The sequence below is a fragment of the Chiloscyllium plagiosum genome, chromosome 29 (genome assembly GCF_004010195.1).
Source record: "Chiloscyllium plagiosum isolate BGI_BamShark_2017 chromosome 29, ASM401019v2, whole genome shotgun sequence".
In the NCBI taxonomy this organism is placed as follows: domain Eukaryota; kingdom Metazoa; phylum Chordata; class Chondrichthyes; order Orectolobiformes; family Hemiscylliidae; genus Chiloscyllium; species Chiloscyllium plagiosum.
The window spans coordinates 25,313,008-25,325,424 of NC_057738.1; the positions used below are offsets into that span (position 1 = coordinate 25,313,008).

The window sequence follows — 12,417 nt, forward strand, 5'->3', positions numbered from 1 at the left end:
ATTCACCTAACCTGCACATCTTTAGACTGTGGGAGGAAACCCACGCAGACACTGGGAGAATATACAAACTCCACACAGGCAGTCACCCGAGACTGGAATTGAATCTGGGGCCCCGGTACTGTGAGGCAGCAGTGCTAACCACTGAGCCACCATGCCGCCATTTGGCTCATGTTTGAACATCTGTTCCATCAATTTGTTGATAAGGTCCTCATGAATTTTATCATTAAGATTAGGTTGTCTCAACCAGCTGTTACTTCCCTCCCTTCCTCTAATCAATGGTGATAAATACTCAATGATCTCCAATTCACTTGACTTAGCCCTGAAATTATTTTTCTTTAATTTCACTTCTCTTTCCCCTTTGTGACCTCTCCAATACCTTGTCCTTGAGAATGATCGCCTGCTCTGTCAGCCCTTTCCCATTTAAGGTGCTTACCCCCTCACTCTGTCTTGCACTCTTCCACGTGCACTTATTCTGGATTGAGCTCTGTCTCCTTCAAACATATCATCTCTCTGCTCTTGCAAGCTATTGCCCTTACCTCAAATGTCTCTTTCCTCTCCAAGTCCTTGACTATATTGTCACCTCCCAAATCTCTGCCATCTTTCTCACAATTCCATGTTGTAAACCTGCTCTAGGACTGAAATTGCTCTTACCAAGTCAAATGATATTTTATGTGACTGTGACAGAGAAAATCCTTCTCATTTGGTAGGCAGCTTGTTGACAGGGTTGACCTAATCAACCTCCTAAAATGCCTCTACTCTCCAGTTTGATGAGACTGTACGTGTCTGATTTATTTTTATTGAACTAATCCAATCGAGGGAATTTCCCACAAGGACTTCTCCTCTCAATCACACACCATTGTCGCTAGTTGCCCTCACGGCGCTATGCTTGATCCCCACCCATTTCTTTCACCATCAGTATGCTCCCTATCTGTCACATGCCAAAACCAAACGTTAGTTTTCATGACATTATCTTCCCAGGCCCTGAACAACAGCTGGAAATTTGGAAGAATTACATGAGAGTTTCAGCAATGCTTCTGTTGAGACAAGCTTCTTTACCAGTGAGCAAGAGGAGGACTATGAAAAGGGGCTATTACCCATTATCGCCCCCATTCTTTAATCTCACCTTACTAATATGAAAGTTCCTATCACCTGCTGGATAGAAACAGGACACTGAATTCCCGACATGAAAGAGTGAGCACCTGGTGAATCCAGTTCTACATTTGCTCCTCTGGACCTCCGTCATAGCCAACTGGAACCAATGTCTCTGCCACAACGCATGGGCAGCAGCTGCATGAACGCCACATGAATGGGCACTGATGATTGACACATGTCAGTCTTTATGCACCAGCATGGCATATCTCCAAACCACTTACAGTGTAACTCTGTACTTCAATGCTCCAAATTGGCTTATGTTAACAACTAACATTGGAATGCTGTTGTATAGACACTTTGCACACAGGGACAGGAATGCAGCTGACAGGATTGGACCAGGCTACATCTCAGGGCTGCTCGCTCACTGCCTTGGTGCTCACTCACTTTGTGTCCCTGCTTTGACTTGCCTTTTAGTGCTTTAACCATCAGTAGGAGCTAACGGGCTTACCGTGCATGTCTTGGTTTATGTTTTAAGTCGGACACAAAGTCAGAAATCTTGTCAGCAGTCACCAGTCATTGGGGTGGATGTGTTGCTGGATGGCACTATGCTGTGTCAATCTTGAAAACCTATCCCATGTGCTGGCAACTTACTTGGCAAACACACTGTACGTGCTTCAAGCAAATGTATGAGTTTGCCATAGGTTTGTTTGAGGTTAAGTAAAAAGTAACCTCCATCAGTCCAGGGGCTTGGGTATGATCAATCAGCTGCTTGGGACAGTCAGGTACCTCTTTATTAAGGAGGAAAGGAGCTGAATATCAGGCACCCCACACCCAGCCTCAATATAGGCTCTTTTCTCTTGGAATATGGGAACAGGATGGATTGAGTGTGATGAAAATAGGTGGCGTCGCTGTTATTGCTAATCCAAGTGGGGCCAAGGTGGTGAGGTATTCCAAGTAACTGAGCAGACAGTACAGAGGTCAAGCAGAGCAGGTGGTGTGGAGGAATTGAGGGGGGCAAGTGTGAGTGAGGGAAGGTGTTCTATTCAATAATAACAATATTATAGCAAAATCCTTAGTGGGAGGTGTGTGCAGTTGCAGAGAGAATATCGTGGTACTCGTCCTGGCTGAGCAGAGAAAGTCATTAACCTTTTTCCTACACTACTGAATGTTCCTTGAAATAGCCAAGACCAAACAGACCTGGTTGGCAATCCCGGAGCAGGTTGGCAGTGACTGGTGTCATGGCCTCGACTGCTGGCCCTGGGGGAAGAAGATGTGCTTTCTCCTCCAAGTCTCTGTTTATGAAGCAGGTTACTACTCTCCTCTTTATCTGCCATATCCAGGGCAAATGTCACAAACCGTACTGGGCAGCTCTGGACTGACTATTCATGAATAAGTCCTTGATAGTCTTTTAAAGACCGTACCTGCACTAGTTTATATCCCCGCAGTGGTGAGTATTGCTTACGTGAAGTGGGAGAATTGGGCTAGCATCAGCTGGGTGAACCCTAGAGGACCATGTTAGAGAGTTGATGAGGTAAGTTTGCGACGATAGTGCGAAAAATGTAGCTAGGCCTTGTGGAGAGAAATCCCCCATGCAACACTATGGAAATGACACTGTTAAAACATGGTCAAATTCAACCCCATATGTGTTGAGGACATCCAGCCTTTACTTCAGCACACTCTCTCTCTCTCCATTTTTACACTGTTGCTATTTTGTAAAAACTATTCTTTCATGGGATCTAAGCATCAGGACAAATCTAACATGAGTTGCCCCATCCTACTTGCCCATGAGAAGGTGGTCTATGATGAAGAGCTTCCTCAGATCTGCCTGACCGACTGTGCTTTTCCAGCACCACACTCTTCAACCTTGAAGAAGTTGTGGTGAATCTCTTACGTGAACTGTAGCCGTCTATCTGGTGCAGGTACACTGTGCTGTTAGGAAGGCAATTCCAGGTTTTTTGTCATAGAGACATTGAAGATGTAGTGATATAGCCATATGTCAGGATGCGTCTTGGAAAGGAATTTCCAACTAATGGCGTTCCCATGTGGTTGTTGCTCCTGTCCTTACAGGTGATAAAGTTTAGAGATTTGAAAGGTGCTGCCAAAGGACACTTAGCAAGTTCCTACAGTGCTTCTTTTACATGTTATTCTTGCTGCTAGTGACTTATCAACCTGATTATCCTTCATTCAATTTTGGATGTGCAGACATTCCTTGCAGGTAAAGGAGATGTTAGAAAGAGTGACCAAAAGTGGCAGGTTTTAAGAAGGAGTGAAATGGAGGGAAGGAACTGTTTAGGTAGGGTATTAGCTGTTTAGGTGGCTACAGCATTTGTGGCTGAAGGCGTGGTTACCTATGACATAGCAGAGGCGATTCAGTGAGTCAGTCAGTGAAAAGCTGACTCTGGAATTGGGAGGGAGGATGTTACAGGGAAAGGGAAGGATTTAAAATCAGCAAATGAGAATTTTTAAGTCTGAGCTGTTGTTGGATTAGGAGCTAACATAGTCAGAAGGACAGGGAAATTGTATGAGTTGGCTTTTATGGTATTGGACTGTATTGTACAATGGGGTTTGGGATTAAGTATAGTTTATGAAGGATGTGGGTTAGGAAGGTGACCAGAAATGCATTGGAAAAGCTAAGCGTGGAGGTGGTAAGCTGCGGGTTTAGACAGCAGACAGGTAGAACAGGAAATATTTTGAAATGAACAATCACATTTCATATCTTGTATGATTCATAGCCAGCGTGATTTATAAAGTGAACATGTGCAACTTTTAGCGAGTGTATAGAAATCAAAACCTGGTCCATGTTTAAATGGAATACTCAAGAATATTCTTCCTGAGTCACTGGTTTGGGAAAGGGAATGGAATCACAAGCAGGGAACTGGATGTTTTGCTAAACACAGGACAATGGTTTCGATGCTTTAGTTCAAAAAAGTCGCAACAGCATGAAGACAAGCTGCTGGACTACATGCAGGTATAAATAGATTGAGAGGTGGGAACGGGAGAGCTGGATGTTGTCAGCTTAAGTGTGATGGAAGACAGAGTATACAAGGTGATGCTCAAATTAGGGTGCAGTCTTAGAAATCTAATGACAGCACAATGACATATGCATTGCAAGACCCTTTCCACCAATGCTATTTGAAAAAAAAACAGATTAAGTATGACAGTAAATTGTTACTAGCAGAATATTTGTACATTGCAATACAAACACAATCCAGCAGATAGCATGTGCCATAATTTGCTTTTATCCAAGAACTGCCACAAAATAAATTATGTTCATTTCAAATCTGTTGAGACAAAAATAATAAGCACTTGTCATCTTCCTCAACCTCCATAACAAAGCTTAAAGCGGCTATTATTGCGTACATTAGTAAACAAAATCAAATCATACCGGACACAGTGTAGAGAGAAGAGGCAGCAAGTCTCAAACATATGTAGAGAGTAGGGAATGGTTTCCATTCTGAGCACAGCATGGAGAGAGAGTCAGCAACTGGTTTAAAGACTCTGGAGATTGATGAACAGTTTCAATTTGAACAGAGAGAGCGAGCAGCATAAGAGTTTTTAAAATTCACTCATGGGACATAGACATCACTGGCTGGCCAGCACTTTTTATTGCCTGTCCCTAGTTGCTCTTGAGAAGGCAGTTGACAAAGACAGTTCAGGATTGTATAAGCTTTGTCTTTTAATTTTATGAAGTGGTTAGAAATAGTAATAAATCTGAGGATTTTGAAGTTTGTCGAAAGACCAAAGGAGGATCAAGAAACTGATAAGCAAAAGAGGAAAAAAACACAAATGCAATGTAACAAAAGACATAAAAATGGACTGTAAAAGTTTCAATGCGTAGATAAAAAGGAAAATTTGCCTAAGATGGCAGAATTCAGAATTGGAATGATTACTTTCTGATTTTTTTAACTGATGAGAATGCAAGAATTCTCTGCGAATGAGAAATCCAAGTGACCAGCGAAAGTGAGGAGTTGAAGGAAATTAGTAGGTCAGAAAGTTGCACTGAAGAAAATAATGGGGCTGAAAGTGGATGAGATCCTGGTACCTAAAAGTTCACATCCAAGAGTAGTGAAGGAAATGGTTATAGATAGTTGGTGCTTTGGTAAAGACCCTCCAAAATTCCATATGAGTGGATTCTAGAATGATTCCAGCAAATGTGAAGCTTGCAAATACACCTGACTAGTTAAGAAAGGAGCAAGAGAAAAACCAGGGAACTACAGACCCATCAGTCTTGCATCAAAAGTTGTGAAAATACTGGAATCTATCATGGAGGACACCAATGGACAATTGAATACAAATCATCTGATTGAGGATAGTCAGTTTGGATTTCTTCGTGGAAAACAGTGTTTGCCAAACTAGTTGGTGTTTTTGAGGATGTTACATACAACGTTGGAGCTGATGGATGGAGTGTATTTAGATTTTCAGAATGTTTTTGATAAGGTTCCCACAGGAGGTTGATTAACAAAATTAAAGCATAAGGTGTAGGTGGCAATCTACTGACATGGATTAATGGTTGGCTCATTTATTCCTCCCTTCTGTTAGCCATTGTCATGTTGGCAGATTGTGACTCATTGGATACCACAAGGATCAGTATTTGGGCCTGAGCTGCGCACAACATATGCCAATGATTTGGAGGTAGGTCCAAATGTAATATTTCTTAATTTTCAGATGAAAGTTAAGCAGCAATGTGTGTTGTGAGGAAGATTTAACATGTTTTCTGGAGAATTTAGCCATGCATAATGATGAGGCAATAGGTCTGAAATCAGCAAATAGGAGGCATGAGATTGCACTGGAGAGGGTGCAGTGGAGATTTACCAGGATGTTGCCTGAGCTGGAGAGTTTATTATGAGGAGAGATTGGATAGACTGGGGTTATTTTCTTTGGAGCAGAAGGGGCTAGATAATTGAGTGGTACGAAATTTGGAAAGGAATAATTGGCTGGATAGGAAGGTACGTTTCCCCTTGGTGGAGGAATCAATAACTGAGCCACACAAATTTTCAGGGAAGGATCAGGAGGTTTAGAGGAGATGTAAGGCAAACCTTTTGCACTCAGAGGGTGGCAGCAATCTGGAACTCACTGCCTGTGAGGGTGGTGGAGGCAGAAACCTTCATAACTAGTAAAAAATATTTAGATGTACACTTGTGATGTTACGGCACACAAGGCTAAGAGTCAAGTACTGGGAAATGGGATTAAAATAGTCAGCATAGACTTGATGGGTGAAGGGTCTCTTTTCTGTGCTATAGACCTCTATGACTCAATGATTCTAGAACATGGCAGATAGAATATAAAATGGAAAAATCTAAGGTTATCCACTTTGGTAGGAGAAACAGATGTCTGTTTTAATTGGTGAGACATTGGGTGTCCTTGTTAATAAGTCACTGAAGGCTACCATGTAGGTTTCTTCAAAAAAGCTTAATGGAAGTTAGCTTATGTTGCAAGAGGTTTTGATTACAGGACTAGTGAGGTCCTGCTTCAATTAGGTAGAAGCTTGCTTAGACTGCACCTGGAATACTGTGTGTAGTTTTGGACTCCTTACCTCAGGAACGATATTATTACCATAGAGGGAGTGCAACAAAGATTCACCATACTGTTCCAAGGATGGCAGGACTATCCAAATACAGAGATTTGGCAAATTGGGGCCGAATTCTCTAGAATTTCAAAGAATGAGAGGTGATCTCTTTGAAAACTGCAAAATGCTCAAAGGGTAGATGGTGGTCAGATGTTTCCTGTTGTTGGAGAGACTAGAACCAGGGGCACAATTTCAAAATAAGGGAGAAGCCATTTAACACAGAAATGAAGGGAAATGTTTAACTCTCGAGTTGATTGATCTTTGGAATTATGTATCACAGATGGCTGTGGAAACTCAGTCTTTGAGTATATTTAAACTTACGGTTTGATAAATTCTTGATTTATTAATGGTGAAAAGGTTTGGGGATAATGAAGGGCATTGATATGTTCGATCAACATAGAGATGCAAAATGTCCTGCCTTCTTATGCCCCTAAATTGGGAGAAAATGGAGTTTTCATTCTCAGTCTTAGCCAAATTCAGAGAAAGAGCCACAGGGTTTGAACTGCCTACTTTTATTTAGAATCCCTACAGCGTGGACAAAGACCATTTAGCACAACAAGTCCACATCAACTTTCTGAAGAGTAACCCACCCAGACCCATTCTCCCACTACTCTACATTTACCTCTGACTAATCCACCTATCCTACACATCCCTGAACACTATGGGAAATTTTAGCATGGCCAATTTATCCTGCATATCTTTGGATTGTGGGATGAAATTGGAGCACCAGGTGGAAATCCATGCAGACACTAGGAGAATGTGCAAACTCCACACAGACAGTCACCCAAAGCTGGAATAAACATGTGCTACAAACATCAAATTGAACCCAGGAATGATAAGATAATCAGAAATTTATTGCCCTTTTAAGATTCTACATTTAATCACTGTTAAACTCTGATAAAGAATGTAATGTCTTTATACCTAAAGCTAAAACAAGAACACTTTTTAAAACACAATTACCATGTCAGTCTTCGCACTTATTTCACTGCATTTTTTTAGATTAGATTACTTAGTGTGGAAACAGGTCCTTCGGCCCAACAAGTCCACACCGACCCACCAAAGCGTACCCACCCAGACCCATTCCCCTACACTACGGGCAATTTAGCATGGTCAATTCACCTAACCTGCACATTTTTGGACTGTGGGAGGAAACCGGAGCACCCGGAGAAAACCCATTCAAACACAGGGAGAATGTTTAAAATTTACACGGCCGTCTGTCAATTAATAATGCACAATGCGCAATGATAATCTAACTTGGTGCATTTCTTTCAGCTATGTATTTCTCAACGTCAATGAAATCTGTCAACACACTAATGATTCAAAAACACTTGGAGTTAACATGTGAAGCTGGATGAAGGATTCTGTGTCATTTATTACCTGTGTCATTTCGTACAGAGTTTGCGATATCAGAATGGTATGTTACCTGGGTGCGGGGTAAAGTATGGGTGGGAGATGATGTTGTGATTGGCCTAAATTGGGATCCACTGCAGGGAACTCTTGTTTCTTATTATCTGTGCATGTTACTGGGTGACATCATGTGGTAATCTCTGTATCTTCAGAAGTGATGGGCTCATGGAGAGGTGGCATTGGGTAATGTTGGGTGTTGTGGGTAAAAAGCTATAAAAGGACAATTCTCAGTTAAAGCCTATGGGTTAAAATTCATTGTCCATAATGAAGACATGAGCGGATCAATAAGAAAGTTTGGCAATTTATTTAGATCTTGGTCGACCTGTACCTCAACTCTATTTACCTGCCTCTACGTTCCTCAACACTCTAACCGAGAAAAGACCAATTGATCACATGCTGATAAAAAATCAATTGAACAGCCATTGGAAGGAAGAGATTTCTAGGCTTCGATTAACCTTTGTCTGAAAATCAGCTTCCTAACTTCATTTCAAAATGGATAAGTTCTAATTTTACAAGAATACCTTTGCTTAGCTATTTCCAGCAGCAAAATAAGCTGCATATATGATTACTTGAATATTAAACATTTATTCTCAACTACAGAACCTGAAGCCAAGCGAATATTTATTCAAAACCCTGTTTCCATCTCTTTGTGATTGCTCATTCTTCAATTAGCAGTTTAAATTCTAGGGATGCTCCACTAGAGGGCCCTTTTCATTTTATTCATAAAACAGCATTCTAACATGGCTCCAATTTCTTGACGTAACAAAGGGGCTATTGCTATTTTATATGTTGACACTGATAATGAAATGACATGCATACATAATTATACTTTGTTCAGCAACAAAACATTATATTGGTGAATCCTCAATCACAAATGATTCTTAAATGCTCAGTCCAATTTTGTCACTGCATAAAATGTGCAGCAAAAATATGAAGTTATTTTCAGGGATTTCCTTTCAACTGTCAACGCAGTTTAAGTTAATTGTAAATGGCAGAATTTTTAATAAAATGGATAAATGAACGTATCACTATTTAATTATATTGAGAACCTACTTCAGTCATCCTGATGCTATATTGTACAATGATAGCAAAATCACTTCCGGCAGTGTTTTCATCTTATCCTTATACAATGCATTTAATAGAGGGAAACCTCCCCAATATCTGAGCACAGCTGATGTTGACAAACCAAGCCTTTCACATTTTGGAAAAGAGAAACCAAGGTCAAAATATTGGTCAAAGAAGTAGATTTTTTTCATAGGAGCATCTTAAAGTAGGCGAGACCAGTAAAAAGATGGAATGATTTACAGAGGGAATTTTAGCGCTTAGGCCACGTTGCTTAAACCATAGCCACCGATAGTGCAGCAAATAAAATTGGGGATGTGCAAGAGACCAGATTTGGAGGAACACCGAGATCTGCATAGAGGGCTAGACGGGTTCAAATGATAGGGAGGGTTGAAACCATGGAAGGATATGAAAATGAGAATTTAAAACTGAGGGTATTAGCAACTTGGGAGGCAGCAACGGTTGCAGATGTGGGAGATTAGTAGAATTTAGAATTAAAACTGAAAGACCTGCACATGCTGTAAATCAGAGCCAAAAATAGAAATTGCTGAAAAGCTCAGCAAGCCTGGTAGCATCTGTGGAGAGAAGTCAGTTAACATTTCAGGTCAAGTGACCCTTCCTCAGAACTGATGGTAGCTACGAAAGTGTTGGTTTCTGCATAGTTCTGAGGAAGGATTGCTCAATCTGAAACGTTAACTTTGATTTCTCTCCACAGACCTACTAAGCTTTTCCAGCAGCTTCTATTTTTGTCTTGGAGCGTGGAATGAGTTTGTGTATAATTGCAATTTTAGACAAGCGCAAGCATATCTAGAATGGAAAGTTAGCTAGTATAACACTGAAATAATCAAAGCCTCAATGTAACAACGGCACAGTGAGTGTTTCAACAACAGGTGAGCTGAGGAAAGAACAGAGTTAATTGATGCTGTTCAGCTGGGAATGTACCATCTCAGTCACGGAACAGGGGTCAAACACAGCACTGAGGTTGCAAATGCCTCACTCTGTTTCAGACATTGACCAGTAAAAGGAGTTTGTGGTGAGATCAACAATGTTGGCTTTAGTCTTCCTAAAATTTAGTGTATAAGCAATGTGGCAGCTCTGAGACCGGTTAGGGTGTCCAAGAAGAATATAATGAGGTAGGCATGAGAGTTCTCATGTGGAACCTAATGTATTTTCTGATGATATCTCCATTTGGTGGATTGTAGATGAGAAATAGAAAGAGGCCAAGAATGAATCCTTGGGAAACTCTAAGGCATAACAAGGCAAGAGCAGAATAGAGGCCAGTTTTTCTCCGACTACAATTAGGAGGTTAGGAAAGGAGGTAAACACTGGATGATGGACAAGAGATGATTGTAGGAGAACAGCGTGGTCAACTGTGTTAAGAGTGGTGGAAAAATGGAGCTTGGCCATTTAAAACTTCCTCAGTAACCAGGATGATTATCCCATTGGTGTGTAAACTTGGATGTGGGATGTACTGCCAAGCATTTAAGACTATTAACAAAACAAAATATGAAAAAAACAATAGTCAAAAAACTGAAACCTGTTAAAATGAAGAAAATTAAATGGGAAATCAAAATATTAGAAAACATCTGTGGGGCCCTAACATCATCAAGCTGCTAGATGTGGTAAAGGACCCTGTATCCAGAATGCCAGCTCTTGTTTATGAATACCTTGATAACATGGATTTCAAGCAACTGGATCAGATTTCAATGGATTATGACATATGGTTCTACATGTATGATATATTCAAGGCCTTGGATTACTGCCATTGTATGGGCATCATGCATAAGAATGTGAAACTATGTAACGTGATGATTGACCATGCCCAGAGGAAGCTTGATTGACTGGAGGCTGACTGAGTTTTACCATGCTGAACAGGAGTACATGTTAAAATCATCTCCAGGTATGTCCAAGGTCCTGAGCCGCTATTTGATGACCAGATGTATGGTTAGAGCTTGGACATGTGGTGTTTGCACTGTATGTTGGCCAGCCTAATATTCCATAAGGAAACTTTCTTCTGTGGACATGATAATAATATGAAAAAGCTGATCATAATTATGAAGATGTGGGTGTACTGTACCTTTGAGAGTAAAAGCTAACAGTGACAGCACCAAGTGTTCCCAATAAGGCACATTGTAACATGTACTCCAGCTACTGGGGTAGCTAGTTGCCTGGAAATGACAAAACAGATTTGAATTAAGCCAATCAGTTTAAATTATACCCTGAAAAATAGCAAATTCCAATCAAGTTTGAATTGAGTATATTGACAATCTTAAAATCCAATGACACAATCCAATGCTTTGGGGTATAAGATCGGGGAAAATTGAACAGTTTGAAAGAGAACTGCCACCAGACCAACAGCTGTAGACAGCTAGTCAAAACTCTGAGAGGTATCTGTCAAGGGAAGGAGTTTGCACAAAGAAAACCCTCAACACTGACCTGGAAAGCCAATCTACTGACGAAGATAAGGAAAAAATTCGACCGCTGGCTGGTTTTAAAATTTGAATTTTCCTATAAATCTTAATTGGGACTTTTATCGGATGAGTATTATAGATGGGAAGGTAAAGATAAGTCAGAGAAAGGAGGTGTAACTGGTTGTAAGTTAATTATTCTCTGTTATACTTTAAGAAATAAAGTTGTTAATTTTTACTTTAAATAGTTCTTAGCCTCTCGAATTTTTACAGATAAATCTTTTCTGTGTTGCTGGTTTTTAATTAAGAGGAGGGTTTATCCCATGTCATAACAATATTTCCAAGGTTTTAGGAACAGATGAATTGTTTGACTCCCTCAAGAAATATCACATTAAACTGGATCCTCGATTTAACCGTACTGTGGGCCAATATTCTGGAAAGTGCTGGGAACAATTCATTCATTATGAAAACTGGCATCTGGTCAGCCTGGAGGCCTTAAATTTGTTGGACAAATTTCTTCATTATGATCATCAGCAGAGGCTTCCAACTAAGGAAGCAATGGAACATTCAAACTTCTATCCAATAATCAAGGAGCATTTGGATGGAGCTTGGAGTAATGGCTCACATGTGCAGCTGTACGGTGAACCCTGCTTTGTCAGCACAGTTTTTACTGCATGACAATGAGTTACAGGTTTTACAGGACAGACATTGGGCAAAAATGGAGATATCACAGCCTGGAAGTGTAAGTATATGACTGCAGCTACATGGGTGACCATAGCTTACCCTAAATCCAGTTGCAACATTCTTCGAAATCCATTTATTTTACATTTCCATTTATGTTTCAGACAGATTTACAACTTACTGGGTTTTTGTGTCTGAAAT

General features: G+C 40.5%; 1 pseudogene; it reads left to right on the plus strand.

Moving 5' to 3' along the window:
* The first annotated feature begins 2,618 nt into the window (after positions 1-2,618).
* LOC122564272 lies at positions 2,619-12,213 on the plus strand (annotated as a pseudogene).
* Positions 12,214-12,417: the final 204 nt, after the last annotated feature.